This window comes from Uranotaenia lowii, chromosome 3 (genome assembly GCF_029784155.1).
Source record: "Uranotaenia lowii strain MFRU-FL chromosome 3, ASM2978415v1, whole genome shotgun sequence".
NCBI lineage: Eukaryota > Metazoa > Arthropoda > Insecta > Diptera > Culicidae > Uranotaenia > Uranotaenia lowii.
In genome coordinates, this window is record NC_073693.1 from 158,389,114 (window position 1) to 158,396,194 (window position 7,081).

Consider the following 7,081-nt stretch of genomic DNA (forward strand, 5'->3'; position numbering starts at 1 on the left):
GAGGGCGGAGGAGGAGCGAGAAGCCTTGAGTGTTTTATTCAGAGAAACTTTCACAAACATTTTTCGGTAGGCACTACTTAAAGGATCCATTCTTTTTTTTTTTATTTAACAACTAGTTTATTAAAGGCCTTTTACTTTTACAAGTTTCAATGTGCCGAGTGTATTCGTTTCACTAGATTAGTAGGGAAGGGGGCCGTAATAGTCGCGGCGACTCAACTGTTAGAACTTTTTAAATAAGGGGAAGGAGGGGGTTTATAGGGGGGTATTCTTCGAGAACAGTTTTCCATTAGGGTTCAGTGGTGGCCTCCTGCAGCTGTAGTTTCGATGGCTACGGTTTGATGTTGGTTTCCTTCTGGCCAGCCTTCTTTACGTTATTGTCGAACCCGTTGGATGAGAGGTGGAACTAAGAATTAAACAAACAAAACAGACATTAAATGAAGAACACATAAGGGGAGAGTTTACATGGTAAGCGGACTAAACGACCAAGTCAGACAGCTTGAGATATTTATAAATTGGGAACAAATATCCAAAATCTAAGTTTGCCAGAATGTCTCGAATTGGGACACCAGGTAATCTACCTCGGGCCCTAAGGATATCCAGTAGCCAAGCCCTCGTTTGACCATACCTTTCACACGTCCATACAACATGATCGATGTCGTGGTAGCCATCCCCACAAACGCAAACATTGGTTGCAGCGAGATTAATACGAAACAAGTGCGCGTCAAGCCGGCAGTGATTTGACATGAGCCGAGTAATCACGCGAATGAAGTCGCGACTCAAGTTAAAATGCTTAAACCATGCCTTCGTCGGAACCTTAGAGATAATCGTATGGAGCCAACGTCCCTTTGTGCCATTATCCCAGCTAGACTGCCAAGCGTTAATCGCTAAAGTGCGAGATATTGAAAAGTATTCGTTGTAAGTTATTATCCTCTCAAAGATTTCACCTTGTAACGCGCCCACCTTAGCCAATGAGTCCGCCTTCTCATTGCCTTGTATAAGACAATGAGACGGGATCCAAGCTAAGGTAATCCTATACGAATTTTCGATCAAAGCGCCCAATACCCCTGAAATTTCCAGTAAGAAATGGGAAGAGCGCTTCATCAGTTTCATCGATCGAATTGCCTCAACGGAGCTGAGACTATCCGAATAGATGAGATAGTGGTCTACGGGCAGTGTGCGGATGTGTTCCAAGGTGCAGTAAATAGCGGCTAGCTCAGCAGTGTAAACGGAGCATGGCTCTCGGAGCTTGAACGAAGCTTCAAAGCCCTCATTATACACTGCGAAGCCAGTCGCGTTTTCGATTCTAGAACCATCAGTAAAGAACATTTTTATAGGATCAATTTCACGTACTTTTGAAGCAAAGATTGAAGGAATAATGTTGGGTCGGACGTGATCTGGTATTCCACGGATGTCAGCGGTCATGGACAGATCGAATTTTATCAAGGAACTGCTACTCGGGTAAAAGTGACTCGTGTCCGAATTTAATAAAGAAGGATTTATTTCTAATTGACTAAAAGTTTTATAATTATCTACATATTTTACTTGCGGATTAATATTCATAAGCCTTTCCAAATTTTCTATCACCAAAGGATTCATAGTTTCACTTCGAATTAGGAAACGTAGCGATAAATCGAAGAACCGATTTTTCAACGGCATTATTCCCGCCAGTACTTCGAGACACATCGTATGTGTCGACTGCATACAACCCATGGCAATACGCAAACAACGATACTGTATTCGTTCTAGTTTGATCAAGTGAGTTTTCGCGGCGGACTCAAAGCAAAAGCTTCCGTATTCTATGACCGACAGTATCGTTGTTTGATATAACCTGATGAGGTCCTGTGGATGAGCACCCCACCAGGTTCCAGTAATCGTTCGAAGAAAATTGATTCTCTTTTGGCATTTTTGTGTCAAGTACCTTATATGTTTTCCCCAAAGGCATTTAGAGTCGAACCAGACACCCAAATATTTAAAACTAAGAGATTGAGTTAGAGTTCTACCCATCATAAGGAGCTCTATTTGAGGAGGGGAATGTTTCCTTGAAAAAACTACTAACTCTGTTTTACTAGGCGAAAACTCGATGCCTAGATTCTTGGCCCAATGTGATAAATTATTTAGAGTTTCTTGTAACGGAGGTTTAATTTGAGTGCCTTTTTTACCTGTGATATGAACAACACAGTCATCCGCAAGCTGTCTTAGCGTGCAATTTTGTGCCATACAAGCATCGATCTCTCGGACATAAAAGTTGTATAGCAGGGGGCTTAAACATGAGCCTTGGGGTAGACCCATGTAACTAATTCGTTCAACTTTGGTTTCTCCATGACTAAAATGCATGATTTTTTCAGACAACAGAAAATTGTTCAATATTGGTGAAAGTCCGCAAGAGTTAAGATTACTAGATAGCACTTCTATGGACACCGAATCGAATGCCCCTTTGATGTCCAGAAATACTGCCCCCATCTGCTCTTTTTGGGCAAACGCCAATTGAATGTCTGATGAAAGTAATGCTAGACAGTCGTTCGTACCCTTGCCTCTACGGAATCCAAATTGTGTACTTGACAACAGATTGTTTGATTCAACCCATTTATCCAGCCGAAAGAGGATCATTTTTTCGAGCAATTTCCGGAGACACGAGAGCATTGCAATCGGCCTATACGAATTGTAATCAGAAGCTGGTTTTCCCGGTTTTTGGATGGCGATGACTTTCACTTGTCTCCAGTCATGCGGAACAATGTTCAGTTCCAAACACTTATTGAATAAATTCAATAACCGTTTTTTAGCGGAGTCTGGCAGATTCTTCAACAAGTTGAATTTGATTCTGTCCAGTCCGGGAGCTGAATTGTTGCAGGACCAGAGCGCAAGTGAAAGTTCGACCATCGAGAATTTATCCTCGGTGTCGGAGCTACCCAAGCAACCAAAAGTTCGGATAACATTCTTCTATCAGGTTTGATCAGCTTAATCGAGTATGCTAATATAACTTCTTTTCAGCTCAATTTTTAAGTAGTTAAACGAACTTTAAAGTTGACAAAAAGTTCGCATAAATCGCCAAACAACTTCTAACCAGCTTCAAAATCCACCTTATAAGTAGCATAAAAAATCGAAAAAATTACTCTTATTCTCTGTATCCCGATATATTTTCAGAGCTGGCGCTGCGTCCGGGCAGACCTTTTTCGCGAACTTTAATAGCCATCGACTCGAACTTTCTTCACTTTCGTTCGAGGGAGTGTGATTACGCATGTTTCGTGCTGTTTGCCAAAGTGTGCGCAGAGACGTTTCTCGAGATAACCCATCCACAAATCGCCGCCAGTATCCACGTTTCTTGGCATTGATCAGGTTCTTGAACTTGCGTTCCAAAGCTAAGTAACGCTGGAACTTCTCTGGCAATCCGGTTCTGCGAAACTCGACAAACGCCTTGCGCTTTTCATTTCCCGCGCGAGAACACTCACCGTCCCACCACGGAGTAGGAGGTCTTTTCAGGATCGTTGAGTTTTCGTTACGTCTGACCTGTGCCCCGATTGCACATTCCACAATCGTCTCGGAGATGAAACCATACTCTGCCTCCGGAGGTAGTTCGTTCGTTGAGTTGATGGCGTCGCTAACACCCGATGCATACTTTTTCCAATCTATATTCTTTGTGAGGTCATAAGGAATATTGATTTCTCCGGGTGGACTACGACCACTGATGATAGAAATATGGATAGGCAAATGATCGCTTCCCTGAGGGTCCTGGATTACCTTCCACGTACAATCCAAGCTCAGAGAGGAAGAAGCTAAAGAAAGGTCTAAAATACTACGCTGTGATTGGGATCCATTAATTCGAGTCACTTCCCCATTGTTTAAGACAGTCATGTTGAAGTCGTCACACAGCTCATAAATAATGTTAGCACGATCATCATCACGTGAGCTACCCCAGCCCACGCCATGGGAGTTAAAATCTTCCAGAACTAATCGGGGTTCTGGGAGAAGAGAAATGATATTCGCCAATTGGTTCCGGCTCACGCTTGAATTTGGCGGAATATATACCGAGGCTAGGCAAAGGTCTTGACCTTTAATTCTAGCTTGGCAACTGACGACTTCAATACCTGGAGATGGTTGTAGTGGAATACGATAGAAAGAGTGGCATTTCTTGATCCCCAAAAGAACGCCGCCCCCTCTTTGACCATCACGATCCAGGCGAATTATGTTGTGGCTATGGAAGGTGAAATCTACATTTGGAGAGAGCCAAGTTTCGCATAAGGCGAACACATCACAATTCAAATTGTGTACCAATATTTTGAGTGCGTCTAATTTTGGTAAAATACTCTCGCAGTTCCATTGCAATACAGAAACAATTTCTCTTCCCTCATTGGATGAGTTAGCCATCAAAAGAAATTGTCTCTGCGATGAGGGTCATGGTGAGAGCTTTCTTTTTCAAGACTTCTCTCAAAAGCGGTACAAACATATTGATCATAGTCCTCCATCCTGCTGGTACACTGAAAAAGTCCAGGATGAACGCAACAATTTCCGAGAATTTCATCTTACCATCAGCCGAAAAGCTGGGAAAACCTTTCGACGATGGATCAGATGCAGTTTCTCTGGAAATTGTTGCATTCCTGTTAGTTACTGCTGGGCCTGAATTCTGAAGGAAAGCCTGGGGTTTTGACTTCCCAGAAAGTGGAGGGAAGTCCTTCGGGGACGGATTAAAACCCGGAGGACTCTGAATAGGAGGGGCAGAATTACTATTTCCACTTTGAGGATTTCTTTTATTTTTAATTTTGCTGGCAGCTAATCTGGTTGGTGTTTTAGTGATGCGTTTCCTTTTTGGAGCCTGTGAACCATTATTTTTTAAAAATGGCCCAGTTGAAGTCCCTTCACATGGATCCTCCCCTTCGGACTCACAGTCACTTAGAAGGTCAAACTGGTTCTCTGAGACGATTGGCAAAGACTTCAGAACCATGTCTCTATAGGACATTTTTACTCGATTTTTTAAGGAAGTCTTGATTTTTTCCCGGCGCGATATGTACTTAGGGCACGCCGAGAGAGCATGAGATGCTTCACCAGTGCAATACAAACACCTGCTTGCTGCTTGTACTGTACACGAAGCTTCCGCATGCTTCTCCCCGCACTTAGAGCAGCGTGCCTGATTGCAGCAGTAGGCGGCCGTATGATCCAACTGCTTGCAATTCTGGCAGAACATGACCGAAGGCACATAAAGTCTCACAGGTAGACGAACCTTCCCGATCGTAACGTAATCAGGAAGTGCAGTGCCGGAGAAGGTAACCCGAAAAGAGTTCGACAGGGAAAACGTCCGTTCTTCCCCCTAGCCAGATGCTGACTTTAGTTGACGCGCGTCCAACACCTTGACCGTTGGAAGAGCAGGATCCTTGAATCGGCCAACCCCTGATTCCATTAAGTCATCGACGGTCAAACCCTCTTCGGTTACCACTCCGTCGATTTCCACGTCACGAGCGGGAACGTAAACGCGGTACTCGATCGTAAACCTCTCGTCACAAGCAATGGCGTTTGCTTCCTTCAGACTACCAGCGACAACGCGCATCTTGTTCCGACTCATCGACTGGTAGTTGATTATGGAAGGGTACGATCGGTCGAGGGTTCGGGAGATTGAAATCACATTAAGTGGTTTCTTATTCTGTTTGGGCCGGATATAGACTACCCAGGGTCCCATCGATTGAGACTGGTAAACCCGACGGCGAGGGGTAGTTTCCGGTAACTTTGAACTTTCATTTGTTAAAAGGGGGCGGGGATTACCGAATATGAAGGGTGTTGACGAATTAGGAGTTTTAGTTAGTTCAGGAGCAGAGGCAGGAGTATCTTCTGTATCTGAAAGATACATCGGTTGTATAGGGATATTTTGAGAAGGAGGTTCCTCCAAAAGATTATCTTCCGTGCGCATTCCCTCTTTGAATGGAGGATGCATACCATCCTCGCCATCGTCATCCGTTAGTCGTTTGCTTTCCGACATAACGGGCAAAAGTGGAGAACGAAACCTTTACTACTGTGTATTACACTGTGTGTAGTCATAAAATTTAGCAATTAAAATAAGATCAGAAGAAAAAAAAATTAAAAGAATGAGGATCAATAATAAGTGGATAAGAATAATAAAAGCAAACAAAATAACAAACAAGAATAAGTTAAAAAAAAAACAAGTGAAGAAAAAAAAAATTTTTTTTTTTGCAAATACTTATCCGTCTGGTAACCCTATACCAATCTCAAACTTCTCGGCCCGACCGAACGTGTGGCCCTTTGTCCAAGCAGCTGAAGTCCAAGGTCAATGGTGGCTTTGTTCTATGCGTACAGATAGAAACGGCTTTCCTGACAACTGCACACCCAATTATTCACAAATTTTATCACTGAGCTGTGATCGCGTAATCAGTGATAATATCACAATCGTGTTTCACTACCGAACGGTATTCACACCCGGATAATTTTGGCACAGAAAACTTTTCGTCACTGTCTTTGAGCTACACTAGCAGAGGCGAAAAAACACGACCGTTTATAGCAAGTGATGCGGTACGAATGAGGATCCATTCTCAACTATACATTTTTATAAACAAAGAGGAACGTATTTCCCAAATTAAGGCTTAACTTGAGTTTTTAGGAATAAAAGGAACTATGCGAGCTTTTAAAATGATAGAAAAATTGTAGCCGTGTGACAGTTTTTCGTAGAACTACCTAGCATCGGCATGTGTTCTGATTCTACGCAAAAGTGTCACACGGGGCGTTTTTGGCTCTAATTTGCTGTTTTTTGTAGGAAATGTTATTTTCTTTTGTCAGAAAACATTTAAAAATAATTAACTTGAACTGTTCACTAAGAAAAAACTTACGGTGAATTGTTAGTTTGAGAGAAAAATTGAAAATATAGCTGAAATTTCAATCGCGTTTTTCTCGTTTGCACGTTTATTCACATGTGACAATCTTGCCTGGAACGGCAGTATATAGGTATCATGTTTCCGAGTTAATAACGTGGTACAGGCTTTAAAATTCTGGTAGATGAAACGAGTTTGGCCATGAAGTGCAACTAGTTGGAACTGTTCGGCTCTTTTCTGAGAGTCAAGGTCAAAAATATAGTAGAAGTGTACAA